Below are 15,615 nucleotides of genomic sequence, written 5' to 3' on the forward strand. Positions count from 1 at the left end.
AGGTCGTCCATACTCAACCATGATCAAATCTTACACGGCCTTCCTTGAACAATCACACTTAGGCCCAGTATCTATGGTCTACGACACATAGTACTAGCCACACACTTCGTCATGGCTCTTAGCCAATCTCGAAGCTGTCAACACCAAGGTTGATATCTAGAAGCATCACATCAATACTCTCACTCCAGCAACGTGACTATCCATACTAGTGTTCGGCCATCGAACCATCGTCATGAAACATGATCCGACCACTAGACTTCATAAGCCATCGCCTACTTGTCAGGTATTGACATAACCGGCCTTCCATTGCCATCATGTGGGTCTACTCCCTAGATAAGGCATATGGCGCCTATCCTACTCACCAACCCAAAGTTGATTGTAAGATATCCTACTTAGCCTTTGCGGCTAGAACCATCCAACCATAGCCGGATCAACCATAGTCCCGTCTAATCGTCTGGTTAAGATCTAGGTGCGATCGGCCAGTTATAAGTCCGGCCCAAAGGCTCACGAACCTTCTTACCTGGATCTATACCACCGAGTAAGGCCCAAGCCCAAACCGGATTGCCTGGCAACCGATCAGACCTTGCTACACAACACTCCGGTTAAACTAACCTTCTGTCCGTTCAACTATACAGCCGCGGACTGTCCACTTGGTTCGGCCTAAGCCTTGAACCAATGGCACCATTTGGAACTCACACCCTTTGGGAACTAGTACCCTTTGGACACACGTGCCTCTTGGTAACTCATGACCCTTGGCAACTCGCACCCATTCAGATGTTCCCACCGTTTGACCTAACCGTCCGTATGGACTGTCTAGTCCGTGCGTGTGTCCGGCCTGTGGCCAAAGGACCACGCCTTAACCTACACAAGTCATGAACCATTGTGACTGTTTAGGGAAGGGTTGCAACCGTTCAGAAATGAACAGGACCGCCCCTATCCAATCGGATCACCAGAGGCCAGTCAGATCATGTGCGCGCCTAACTCGTCGGTTATGGACCGCGGCCGCATTACTCAACCAGAACCACGGATATAACCAATCCCAACATATCAAAAAGGCCACGCCAATGTACGGGAGGAATAGAAGAAAAATTAGAAGAAAAGAATAAGAAGAATAGGACATAACCCAAACGCCCATGGCTAGACCGGTTCGGACTGTCGGATTGTCTTAGCCGATGAGTTGGTGGTTACCCCACTGACCCTATCTGACTGAACCACGGGGTTGGAATCCTTCTCCAGACCTTTCTCTATGCCTTGGGTATCCATAACCACACGGCCTCCTCTCTCCTAAACCGTTCTCTTTGCCGCAGATACTAAACCACAACAACCGAGCCTTTTCCGGCTTGGACCCTCGGTTCTTATTGGGGGATTCCTTTGTTTAGGACGTGTGTCCTTTGTCTCAGACAGAATGAGACTGAATGAGAATGAATGAATTGATATCTGGTCGTGCATCCTTTATATAGGCAACCAAAGGTCATGTGCGAAGGGACACAGCCCTTCGAAGCGTCTTTTGGGACAGATCTTGGCCATCGATTACAATCAACGGTCCAGATCGTACCTGTTCGGAAACGGAAGGTTCCAGACCTTATATGCACGTCCAACCCAAACCCAGACTTGGTACCCCAAGCCCACGGCCAGCCCACAAGAGCCCAACGACTCATGGACCACTTGGCCATACCTCTTGGCCCGCCACTGACCTGGACCCGGACCATCGGCCCAAAACCCAAACAGTCCATCGAGCTGAGATGAGCTGACTCCCAGCTGCGTCAGCTGAGTGAACTAGTAGTCCAGATGGTTGAGCAAACTTAACTTGGAACGAGCTAGGCTGAGCTTGACCGAGCTACATCTAGCTGATCGAGCTTCCCGTAAGCATCACCCAGTTTCGGTACAGCTTATCCTAGCTGACTTCTTTCTCTTATAAGGTTAAGTCTCAGCATCCTGACGTCCTTAACCTTCTATCTTGGCCATGGAACGCTAGCCTTAAGGTCTTAAGACCGGCAGGTTCGTTTCCTCGAACCATGGCCGTCCCGACGGTCCTTATCTAGGATCGGGGATGTTACAAGTCTCCCCCACTTGAAATGGATTCGTCCTCAAATCCGGTGGTGATTATATCTTGTCCCAAGTCAAAATTTTCCAACCGACTTATCCTAGTCTTGAGCAGGGAATAAAACAAGCTTGATTCAGAACCATGATATACCATGATTTTCACCCGTTTTTATACATGGTATATAAAGGTTTTATGATGTATTAATCATGTTTTAGAGCCTTTTCAAAGCAAATACAGGTTTATTCACCTGATGGAAGGAAATGATACCTTTGGGACATTTTGGAATGCTTTTACGCAAGGAAAATCGATCGACGCTTGAAGAGCAACATCGGTCGATCATAATCACTTACCATCGATCGACAAACATACATGTGCATCGATCGATGCCCAGTCACACGAATGAAATCGTAAATTAAAAGATTTCATTTCCCAGAAGATCTATTATTTACAACTTAAGTCCCTAGCCGCCTGTTAGGCTATATGGACTAGGGTTTTGTATCATTTTTAGCAGACACTTGCAAAAAGACCTAGTTTGGAAAAATGAGCATTTTGGCTACCATTAGGAGAGCTTAGGATTGGAGAGATAGATCTGAGACCGCAAAACAGAGAAGATCTTGAACTCCTTTATTTCTATTACTCTGTCTATTTGTGTTCTATGTTTCATTTGAGTTTATTTCACACCATCATGACTTTGTCTCTCATGAATATGTTTGAGTAAACCAATTGTTAGATTTAGGTTTCTCACCATGGTTGAAATTATGTACTGCTAATATGACTATATAAAAGGTGTTTTGATTGTTCTTTCATTGCTTGTGAACTTAATGCTAAAATTGAGATTGATCACCTTCATTTTAGATCTTAGGATTAATTGAGTCCAACTAACCGTTTCCCCTCAATTCCTGACCCCACTTGCGTGATCTAACCAACTCAGGTGCAACGACAGTTGGTCTAAGAAGGTTAGATAACAAGTTAAACCCGTTCGCAAAGCTCGCTAGAATAACCATCGATCCACGCAGCTATCATTCCGTCGTTCGATCATTACAAAGGTGTATCGGTCGATGTACATCGAGTCACATCGATCGACACTCTCTCGAGATCAAAATACGATAGTTGAGATCCGAGATCTAGCGAAGATAACCTAGCCAGTTAAATCATTGTTTCGTTCAAAAACTATCATACCCTTTAGTCTAAACTAAGTGCATACTTTTTATACCTGAGAATTACCTGAATCTAGCTGTTTTCCCATTCTGAAACCACTTCAATTCAATCTATTGAATCACTATTGTTTTCGATTTATCATTTACTGCTTTTAAAACTATTAAAACCTTTTAGTCTATCTTCATTTCTAATTATTTAAATCTGTTGAGTAATCCTAGAGTCTCTGTGGATTTGATCCCTAAGTACTACATCTGAACCTCTTTTGATGAGAGTAACACTCTTTAGGGTAATTTGAGTGATATAAAACCACCAAATGACCACTTCGACGATCAAATTCCTTTGACCATCGTTGTAGAAGTCTCCCCCACTTGATAAGGATTTAACCACAAAAATCCTATCAAGTGGTCCTTTCTGGTTTTGCTTATGGCACCCTTACTTGTTTACTTCGACCACAGTGGAGGGTCCATCAAGCATCCAATCAAGTGATACTTGTAATTCCATCCAAATGCATTCCTTGTGTCATTGGACGAACTCTCCAGGTTGCGATCCAAGTATCCAACAAGTCCATGTCTTTCTTTTGAATATCATCTTCTTCAGATTTTATTCTATCTCTGATCATAGTCCATGACTAGATCATAACCAGTCCCTAGGAACATGCTGCATACTCGAGCCTTAGTAGATTTGGCCAATCCCCACGCCACTCGATGTACAAGTCAACTCCTCAGGAACTCGTTACAATCTTTAGGCTGTTCGTCCTACAACGAGTCCTAACAGATCGTTATGGTTCTTTTATCTTTCATGGACAATAAGGTTCATGACCTCAGCCACAACGTACTAGATCATCCCCTTAACCAGCCACAACCTTTTCAGGCTTGGCCACATTGCGATCTTAGTCCATCCAGACTAAAAACGCCTCAGACTTGACTTATGTCCTTCACTGGACATTGTCATAATTCAATCCTAGTCGATTTACGGACGTGATCGTATTCCGGTCCTGGTCCAGTCAGGGACTCGACCGTTTCACCCCGACCATAGGTCCATCTCCGAGTAGGTCGTGGCCTGATCCTCGTCCATTACTGGACTTGATCATTCTCAACCGTAGGTCAAACTCCGACTTGGTTGTACTGCGACCATGGTCCTCACTCGGACATGGTCAACTTCGGCTCTGCCATCTTGGCCGGAGCCAAAGAAACGGACTCTAGGATAGCGGTGCTGTCATTGGTTCCAGTTCAATCATAAATGGATCCGACCTATCAGAGGGGATACTCTGTAGCGAACAGAACACATCTAGGAACTCAGATACCAACGAATCCCCGCCTGGGTCTAACAGAGAACCGCAACTGTCAGGCTCTGTAGATGTAATTGTAGGCAAAATGGCTAACAACCCTGTTCCAGCATCCAAATCGCTTGAACTGCTGAAACCACTACTTCTCATGAGCCGGACACAGACCTTGGTACTGTATCGGGTACAACCCAGACTCCAATTGCACACGACCCTTATGGCAATCGTGAGTGGCCCGATACTTTCCCAACCAGTCCATACCTAAGATCTTTTCTTGATTCATTAGGTGAACACAGACCAGATTCACAGGGAAGACCTTTCCCTGGATCTGCACTGGGATATTCAACACGAGACCTAGTGAGTTCCTGGCTTTCCCACCGGCTGCCCTCACTATCCCAAAATTATCACCAGCGTACAGACAGAACAGACCCTTTCCGACCAGTCCCGGACACACAAAACCTATGCGTAGCCCCTGCGTCGGAAAGTACATGGGTTTTTACCCCACCGACCATGAGGGTTCCTATCAGAGACCCCTCATCAGAATCCCCTAGACAATTTTAGGTTCCAGACCAAGCATTTCTGCTTGAGGGCCCTAGCAGATATGAACTCGTTTAGGTAAGCCAACCCTGGTCCATCTCAGGACTCGATTGCATACCACCTTGGTCCATCTGCTAGGTAACTCGCCATACTGGTCGAGCCCTATCCGATCCCATATGGATCCTTAAGGCGTAATGCTTATTTCTGTTGAGTCCTGGTAGACTTCTGCAAATCCCTAAGCGACCAAGCTTTAGTGGACTGCCTTGTTTCCCATGCCACTCAACCGTAAACATAAACTACCTGAGACTGATTCACAACATCTTGTTGTAATCATATACCATTATCTTATGGAAAATACTTTGGTCATGACCATACCATGAAGGACGTCCCATAACATCCCTCAACGCATTGCCAATAACTTCAATACTTCCACTTCCAGTGGGTACCTAGATGAGTAGGATTTTGGTTTGATCACACATTTGGAAAACGTCCCATACCATTCTCCTAATCGTCTTACTATTGCGAATGTTCACACCATTCACAACAGCAATTATAATATCCTCAATCCCCATCATACTAAGATACTTAACATCATGTTCTTCCAATGATTGGAATGAACACCCTGAGTTTCCTCATTCTTTCTTTGGATGGATTCCGATTGGAATTGATTTATTCCATCCAACTAGATCTAAGGAAACCTACCTTGACTTATACCGAGTCCTAGCTGATACATCTGATCACAAGTCCACTCGTGTACTGGTCATGTAGTGTCTCCTTTGAGTCAGATTTAACATTGCATATGCTTTACTTATTATGAACGACCATCAAGGGATAACACTTAACTTCAGTAGAGTGCTGCACGTTTATTTCAACCTATGCCACTCTCTGGTCCATGTTACTTCCCTTGTCCAGGTAATCCATAAACAAGTTTTGCATTTCTTCCATCCCTTCCAACCCGTCTATTACTTCTAAATAACTAGATCGACCAACCTTTCGATTTTTAGGATCTTGCCCTTGGAAAATGTATCTTAGCTAAGCCGGTTCATCTTAGAACTCCCACATTCACAAGCATGATACCCTAGCTTACCTCAACTCTTTATTGGCTCACCCCAACTAAGATTTCATAGTCATCATAGTTTTCAGAAATAATTGTAGTTTGGAAACCAACATCTTAGAGCGTTGTCCTAAACAGGATCGACCTGGCTCTGATACCAACTTGTAACACCCCGATCCAGCCGACTAGGCCGTGGTCGAAGTCTTACGTCGCTCGGTCCACTTCCTGGCCGAACCTCTTAATTTTTGCCCTTTTATTTATAATATCGCCTAAAGGCGACGGCTAACTTATATCTTAGCTAAAGACTTTCTTAGTCATTAATAGCTTAGATCCATGTGGGAACCGAAATTCACACTGTCGATTTCCGTTTAAATTAGGAAACTAGGAAAACCCTAATTTTCCAGAGGTCCCGGATCTCTGCGAGAGCCAACGACAAGTGACCAAATATATGTGGAAATCACGAAAAGATAACAAACAAGTTTAGAGAAAACAGTAGATCTTATTTCGAGTCCGCGTAAGAGCGTTGCGATCATTACAAGAGATCATGAAAGCTTTGGCCGCAAAGGCTGTCAGCGAGTTGCTTAGTTCTAGCGGCCTAATAGCTCAAACCTAGTTTAGTCGCAGCTCGATAAAAAAGACGAAATAGATACAGAAAAGGTTTTTGATTGATTTCGGACTGAACCTTGTTAAAGGCTGCCTACATACCCCTTTTGAGGATCAAGCCGAACGTAGTTCAATTGATAGAGATGGACAAGAGATCGAACTGCCTGGGCGAGTTCGTCTAGTAATTGAGTGCCTGTCATAGAAAGTTCGAACTTGTCAAGAATAAAGCCTAAAGTTTCTAAGTGCAGAGAATTCCGAGTCTAAAAAGTTCTTCTTCATGTCTTTCGCCTAGGACTCCTTATATACTAGCTCCAAGGTCAGTTTACGCTTTACTCTTCTGCCCTTAAGCCATCATAGCATAAAATGGAGATATTCCATTTTTTCCGATCTTCGTATTTATCCTCAAAATTTCGTATTTATCCGCGGAAACTTGACATTTATCCTTCCTTGCGCGCCAAGCGTAAATCGTCATACGGTTTATGGGCTTTTAGTTAAGAAATCGTAAGTTGGGCCTCGAGTCGTGTCTTAGGTCCCTTTGGGCCGTCTTCCGACTCGAAACGTTTATTACGACTTCTTTCGATAAAGAATGAACTTTCCGCGGTTTTTACCGCAAAGTTTGATTGATGTCTTAGAATGGTCGGAAGACATGAACTGAGTTCGCTACGGTCTTCGGGAGATAGCATCGTAGGATAGACGAGAATGCATGAATTGGTGTCGTATCGACGTTTTGGAAGAGTTCGGTCGCTACGTAACGACCGAACAGAACGCACGCTCGGTCGCTACGTAGCGACCGAGCTGTGTGCATGCTTGGTCGCCGCGTATCGATCGAGCTTGGCTTGTCCGTGGTCTGATTGCCGTACTCGAGCTTGTCCGCGGCCGAATTGGATACATGTCTGTTTCCTTCGGACAATCGGTATTTAGTGGTTCGATTGAGATTTGAACAAGATTTTACCGCAAGGCTCTTTGTAAAGATATCTTTACGAAGATTACTTTTTTCGTAAAAACATTCATGCTGATTTTTACGGTCTTTCAGGCATTGATTCCGTCGTGACCGATTTTGACCCCAACAGTTAGCCCCCCAGCTCGTTAGAACCATGAGCTTCTAGCGTGAGGTTCTAGCGAGTGGCTTGGCCAGTTAGGCAAGTTAGGTGAGTTAGGCGGAATTAATGGTTGAAAAGGTCTGTGGTAAGTGATCTTCTCGCTCTCCTAAAAGTAGAAAACGCGATAAGATTGGGGCTGCGCCTTATGACGGCTGGCTACGTATCCTTGTTGAAGGGATCAAGCCTTTCGTAGTTCGTCTTGGAGTTAAGGTTCTTATGACTAGTTTTCCAGTGGGACCTTTATGGTCTAGTTTTTATGTAGCGATTATAAGGCGTATTGCTGCCGATGGCATTTTGTATGGGTGTAGAGGGAGGACTACGAGTTGTCATCTCGTAATCTAACTCAATGTGAACTGCTATATCCGTAATCTGTTTCGAGAGTTTTCCGCAGTGTGTAAACTTGCGGGATTTCTGAAGATTCTCGAATAATGGCAAAGAGACAAATTTTGGGATCTCATATCAGTGTGTTTGATACTATGCCTAGAGATGTTAGAGACCAGTGCGCTGGGTTTAGGGCAAGACCTAGGTTTACTCCTGGTTTTAGAGGGTGCAATGACTAATTCGACTTACGTATCCCGTTTTCAGTTTCATCCTGATTCCATACCGATTTAAAGTCCGCGATAGGTTCTCGGCTTATACGACTTGTATGGTTGGAATCGAGCATCTCTTTGGCGATCGGAAGTGCTGGACCAAAATTTCGGATTTCTTTTATAGCGCTATTATCCTTGTGTCGGATGTACGAGAGTCATCTCTACGAGATGGCTAAGTGTGTTTAGGACGTTGAGAGTTTGCTGTGATCAGCAACAAACTTAATGGTAAAAAATACCGTTTCGAGTCTTCGCGAAGGATATGTTTTGAGAAGATGTTAGTGCGTATGACTGTCTGGTCTTCCAAGAAAATCTTTTTATCGAGGAAGGAAATTTCGTCGAAGAACGAATCTTCAGGCGTCTGCGACGTCTCGCGATGCTGAAGATTTGTTATTCTTTCGTATGCCGCGTTTCGGGCTTGAAATGTTCGCAGGCTTGTAGGTGTTTCGCGATGTTGCAAGGGTTTAGTCTTAGCCCTGCGTTTGAGAAACATTCTGGTTTGACTACGAATGTTCGCAGCCAAAATTGTTGTTCCTGTTTGGATGCTAATAGTTTTATTTGCGATCGAGGAATTATGACTGAGGTGTCATGTAAGTTTGTCCATGGGAACAGGCGTTTTCCTTCATAGTGTTTTTTTAAAGTGTTGGCCTTCCGAGATCTATTTCGTGGTTTCTTTAGGATGTTTCGTATAGCTCTAGAAGCTTTGTTACGAATTTTTTCTTACATGCCGTGTATTACGGTTAAAACGTTGCGGGCTTGAAGGAGCGTCTTGAACTTGGTCAATGTTCGAAAAGTTTAGATTTTCTGTTAACCGTTTGGTTGTTAGGACTTAGTTTCGTTACGGAAAATTTATCATATGATTTCCAACTGTGGGCTATACGATAATTTATCATATCATATAACCGGTTATACGAAGGTTGTAAATCATTGATATGTATACATATGTCAAAGTAGCGTTGTTTCTGCGGGTTTTATAAGAAACGTTCCTGCTGTGATTTTGATCTTAGGTGAAAGTTGCTTGGAGTTACTCATGGAGTGTTACCGAAGTTTATTTCAATACGATCTAGTCGCAGAACGTTTTTCATAGGTTTTTTGAGAGGATTCTCATGACACATTCGTTTCTTGAACGAATTGGTCAACCAGAGGTGGATCTAGCTATCCATCGGGAGGAAAGTGCTCCTTTTAACGTGCACGATGCTACATCTATTCTCGAGTTTTCTTCGTCGCAAATGTTTTCGATGCTTTTCCGCGACTTACTTGGTACAACGGAAACTGAAAGAAATGCTTTGGTGATTGAAGATTTCTCGTAAAAAAAATTTTAAAACGAAACTAGCTTTCTGAAGCCGGAAAAGGCTTCAATACTTTGGCTAATCGTCGAGTTTCAGTTTGATATTGGTACAAGTTTTCTGTACGCATGATTGCGACAAGAAATGATGTATGGTTTTTGAGATTATGTTCATGATCGTCTGGATATGTTGCTAGCGTTTAGACGAATATTAAGATTGTCGTTTGCCTATTCTTGACGATTTGCAGAAGTTTTTGAAGTTTGGGAGTATACGAGTATAGTATACGTACCTACTCCCCCTTTTTTTTACGAAAGAAAACGGTTGAACCGATACTTTGAAGGGTTGTGTACGTTTCTTCTTCTGATGTTTGGAATGATCGATAATTCGGGACGATTTATAGACGACGCTTGGACTGTGATTTGGTTGTTTCCAAGTTGACGACTTGGGATATGTCGGTTCCGAGAAAATTGCCAGAAATGAATCGGTTTTAAGATGACGTTCATGTCTCTTACTTTTTCTCTCTTTAGGAAGCGAGCTTGATATGCGTGGCGATCGTTTCTCGACTTTCGGAGCGTTTAGATCGGTTTGCAAGATCTGGATGAACAATTATGGAACAATATGTCGAGACAGGAAAATCGCTTAAAACTTAGTTCGCTAGACTATCCGCCTAGGTTTTACGTTCCCTAAAGTTCTATGGCAGCCTCAAAGTAATTTCCTGCGAAAATTCCAAGTCTGATTACAAAAATTTCAAGTCGGAAATACCTTAGTTCTCTCGAAGATGCAGTTTTGTTTCTTCTCAGTTTTGCTTGCTCATTTCACTTTCCTCTTCTCGTGTATGTTCGCCATTTCCGATATTGGTGTTTATCCTTTGAAACTTGACATTTATTTTCCGAACTTGACTGTTATCTTCTCCTTAGATACGACGTCAAAAAAAAAAAAAGGTTCAACGTAATCGTATAGTTAAGGCGGCTAAGGTGTTAAGTTAACCATTGTCGTTCTATATACGATTAATCTGAATCCATGCGAGAAAACAGGTCTTTGCGTTTTTTTTTTATCATAAAGTCTCAATGGTAACTTCAATCGAAGCGAAACAAGAGACGTTTCGATCGAGATTCGAAAGTGAACGCAAAGATGGAGGTAGGGCGAGCAGGAACAAGCCAAGGAGTTTAAGATGAGTTTTACTTGTTTTTGTCGTACAATCTCAACGGAAACTCCGATTGAGACGAAACGAAAAGCGTTTCGATGAGGATTCAAAGGAGAACGAAAAGGAGGACCCCTTTGAGGCCTGACAGGTCGCTATAGCGAGTGAGGATGTCATCTCGGTCGCTATAGCGAGTGGAAGGGAGCCAAGACGAGTCCAACTTGTTTTCGTCGTAAATTCTCGACGGAAACTCCGATTGAGACAAAACGAAAAGCGTTTTGATGAAGATACAAAGGAGAACGTAAAGGAGGACCCCTTTGAGGCCTGACGGATCGCTATAGCGAGTGAGGATGTCATCTCGGTCGCTATAGCGAGTGAAAGGGAGCCGAGACGAGTCCAACTTGTTTTCGTCGTAAATTCTCGACGGAAACTCCGATTGAGACGAAACGAAAAGCGTATCGATGAGGATTCAAAGGAGAACGTAAAGGAGGACCCCTTTGAGGCCTGCGGGTCGCTATAGCGAGTGAGGATGTCATCTCGGTCGCTATAGCGAGTGAAAGGCAGCCGAGACGAGTCCAACTTGTTTTCGTCATAAATTCTCGACGGAAACTCCGATTGAGACGAAACGAAAAGCGTTTCGACGAGGATTCAAAAGAGAACCCAAAGGAGGACCTTTCTGAGGCCTTACAGGTCGCTACGTAGCGACTGACAGTCTGACAGGTCGCTACGTAGCGAGTGGAAGCAAGCCAAGAAGAGTCCTACTTGTTTTCGTGATAAAATCTCAACGGAAACTCAGATTGAGACGAAATGAAAAGCGTTTCGATGAGGATTCAAAAGAGAACCCAAAGGAGGACCTTTCTGAGGCCTTACAGGTCTCTGTGTAGCGAGTGGAGAGTTGGCTTGAGCTTGGTCGCTACGTAGCGACCGAGCAGCGTGTGCGTGCTCGGTCGCTACGTAGCGACCGAGCAGTGCGTGTGCTCGGTCGCTACGTAGCGACCGAGCCGTGTGTGTGCTCGGCGCTACGTAGCGACCGAGCAGCGTGTGCGTGCTCGGTCGCTACGTAGCGACCGAGCAGTGTGTGTGCTCGGTTGCTACGTAGCGACCGAGTAGCGTGTGCATGCTCGGTCGCTACGTAGCGACCGAGCCATGTGTGTGCTCGGTCGCTACGTGGCAACCGAGCAGCGTGTGCGTGCTCGGTCACTACGTAGCGACCGAGCAGTGTGCGTGCTCGGTCGCTAGGTAGCGACCGAGCCGTGTGTGTGCTCGGTCGCAACGTAGCGACCGAGCAGTGTGCGTGGTCGGTCGCTATGTAGCGACCGAGCTGTGTAATCGTTTTGTTGTGTTTCCTTTTTCCGCGATTAACCTAGGGGTTTTTCAGCGGTTTTTGGGAGAACAAGTTTTATCCTTCCGAAATGTTTTAGGAAAACGTGTTTTGGTAAAACTCTTACGCATCGAGATTTCTTTTGTTCGGTAATGAGCCAAACTTACGGGGTTTGATAAGATTTATCGTTTCCCTTTATGTTTAGAAAGAGAAATCGCGGGCATGTTTTAGTGCTCTTCCTGTGGCGGAAGGTCGCGACTAAGTTTTCAATTTTGTTGAACAATGCGGCGTTTGCGTAAGCGTTAACCATAGGAGCAGTCAGTGCTGCGAGTTTGTCTTTCATATATCCAGACATTGTTTCGATCAAGCGTTTTGTGGCCATGAGTAAGAGTAATCCGTAACCCCCCCCCCTCCTTCTAGCGCCAAACTGTGGTAACCGAAATTCACACTGTCGATTTCCGTTTAAATTAGGAAACTAGGAAAACCCTAATTTTCCAGAGGTTCCGGATCTCTGCGAGAGCCAACGACAAGTGACCAAATATATGTGGAAATCACGAAAAGATAACAAACGAGTTTAGAGAAAACAGTAGATCTTATTTCGAGTCCGCGTAAGAGCGTTGCGATCATTACAAGAGATCATGAAAGCTTTGGCCGCAAAGGCTGTCAGCGAGTTGCTTAGTTCTAGCGGCCTAATAGGTCAAACCTAGTTGAGTCGCAGCTCGATAACAAAAGACGAAATAGATACAGAAAAGGTTTTTGATTGATTTCGGACTGAACCTTGTTAAAGGCTGCCTACGTACCCCTTTCGAGGATCAAGCCGAACGTAGTTCAATTGATAGAGATGGACAAGAGATCGAACTGCCTGGGCGAGTTCGTCTAGTAATTGAGTGCCTGTCATAGAATGTTCGAACTTGTCGAGAATAAAGCCTAAAGTTTCTAAGTGCAGAGAATTCCGAGTCTAAAAAGTTCTTCTTCATGTCTCTCGCCTAGGACTCCTTATATACTAGCTCCAAGGTCGGTTTACGCTTTTACTCTTCTGCCCTTAAGCCGTCATAGCATAAAATGGAGATATTTCATTTTTTCCGATCTTCGTATTTATCCTCAAAATTTCGTATTTATCCGTGGAAACTTGACTTTTATCCTTCCTTGCACGCCAAGCGTAAACCGTCATACGGTTTATGGGCTTTTAGTTAAGAAATCGTAAGTTGGGCCTCGAGTCGTGTCTTAGGTTCCTTTGGGCCGTCTTCCGACTCGAAACGTTTATTACGACTTCTTTCGATAAAGAATGAACTTTCCGCGGTTTTTACCGCAAAGTTTGATTGATGTCTTAGAATGGTCGGAAGACATGAACTGAGTTCGCTACGATCTTCGGGAGATAGCATCGTAGGATAGACGAGAATGCATGAATTGGTGTCGTATCGACATTTTGGAAGAGTTCGGTCGCTACGTAACGACCGAACAGAACGCACGCTCAGTCGCTACGTAGCGACCGAGTGATACGGATGCTCGGTCGCTACGTAGCGACCAAGCTTGGCTCGAGCTTGTTCGCTACGTAGCGACCGAGCGGGACAGACGCTTGGTCGCTACATAGCGACCGAGCTTGGCTGAGCTCGGTCGCTACGTAGCGACCGAGCGGGACGGATGCTCGGTCGCTACGTAGCGACCGAGCTTGGCTCGAGCTCGGTCGCTATGTAGCGACCAAGCAGGACGGACGCTCGGTCGCTACGTAGCGACCGAGCTTGGCTCGAGTTCGTTTGCTATGTAGCGACCGAGCGGGATGGACGGTCGGTCGCTACGTAGCGACCGAGCTGTGTGCATGCTTGGTCACCGCGTATCGATCGAGCTTGGCTTGTCCGTGGTCCGATTGCCGTACTCGAGCTTGTCCGCGGCCGAAAATGTCTGTTTCCTTCGGACAATCAGTATTTAGTGGTTCGATTGAGATTTGAACAAGATTTTACCGCAAGGCTCTTTGGCAAGATATCTTTACGAAGATTACTTTTTTCGTAAAAACGTTCATGCTGATTTATACGGTCTTTCAGGCATTGATTCCGTCGTGACTGATTTTGACCCCAACAATCCATTCAACAGATACGCAGCGGATTATTCTCTAGTTAACCATTGGTCTAAAACCAATCTAACACTTGTCTGGTCGAATCACCTTAGCCTTGGTCAGTTTACTCAACTACCAATTAGCTTAAAGGTCAATCCTAAACCCAAACCAAGCCATACGATTTTGAGGTTCCATTCCCCTAAACCATTCTATCTAGATCTACATAATTAAATGCTAGATCATACCTTTGCCACATCTATGGAGCTTATTAGCTCATCGGTCCTCCATTGACTCAAATTGCTCTTTCTTGACAGGTGGACCCCAATCACTCAATGATCTTACTTAAGGTCCTTATCGTGACTCCTGCATCAAACAACTCCCCTAGGTACTTAGTCAATTAACCAACCATCCCCACAGACATAAGTAACCTTTGAGAAGTCTTTGAAAGGATAAGGTTTGCATCTGGCCTTTCTCGGCTCATGCACAATCCGAAATCCTTTTACCTTATAGGCAATAGTACCAAGTCCATCTTCTGGACTGACAAAGCTCATTAGATCCTAAGTCAATCAACCAACCTTCCTCACATGACTTGGAACTGATGAGTCATCATCTGGCCTGATCGGCCTTGGGACTTAACCCAGACAACAGATATGATTTGTTAATACCAACCGATGCATTCATTAATCAGGTTAGGACCGACACCTTGAACCATCATTCAGAGGTCAGGTCGTCCATACTCAACCATGATTAGATCTTACACGGCCTTCCTTGAACAATCACACTTAGGCTCAGGATCTATGGTCTACGACACATAGTACTAGCCACACACTTAGGCTCAGGATCTATGGTAATGACTCTTAGCCAATCTCGAAGCTGTCAACACCAAGGTTGATATCTAGAAGCATCACATCAATACTCTTACTCCAGCAACGTGACTGTCCATACTAGTGTTCGGCCATCGGACCATTGTCATGAAACATGATCCGACCACTAGACTTGAAAAGCCATCGCCTACTTGTCAGGTATTAACATAACCGGCCTTCCATTGTCATCATGTGGGTCTACTCCCTAGATAAGGCATATGGCGCCTATCCTACTCACCAACCCAAAGTTGATTATAAGATATCCTACTTAGCCTTTGCGGCTAGAACCATCCAACCATAGCCGGATCGTACATAGTCCCGTCTAACCGTCTTGTTAAGATCTAGGTGCGATCGGCCAGTTATAAGTCCGGCCCAAAGGCTTACGGACCTTCTTACCTGATCCAACCCAAACTGGATTTCCTTGCAACCGATCAGACCTTGCTACACAACACTCCGGTTAAACTAACCGTCTGTCTGTTCGACTATGCAGCCGCGGACTGTCCACTTGGTTCGGCCTAAGCCTTGAACCAATGGCACCGTTTGGCACTCACACCCTTTGGGAACTAGTACCCTTTGGACACACGTGCCT

General features: G+C 44.7%; 1 long non-coding RNA gene across 1 annotated transcript; it reads right to left on the reverse strand.

The window, feature by feature from the left end:
* Positions 1 to 3,486: 3,486 nt before the first annotated feature.
* LOC117130225 lies at positions 3,487 to 14,156 on the reverse strand. The gene is made up of 3 exons (XR_004453669.1): positions 14,143 to 14,156; positions 8,584 to 8,586; positions 3,487 to 4,519 (listed from the first exon to the last, which is right to left on the reverse strand). It is a non-coding gene; the product is annotated as an uncharacterized LOC117130225 (long non-coding RNA).
* Between the last annotated feature and the right edge of the window lie 1,459 nt (positions 14,157 to 15,615).

Source organism: Brassica rapa, unplaced genomic scaffold, assembly GCF_000309985.2.
Source record: "Brassica rapa cultivar Chiifu-401-42 unplaced genomic scaffold, CAAS_Brap_v3.01 Scaffold0367, whole genome shotgun sequence".
Classification (NCBI taxonomy): Eukaryota; Viridiplantae; Streptophyta; class Magnoliopsida; order Brassicales; family Brassicaceae; genus Brassica; species Brassica rapa.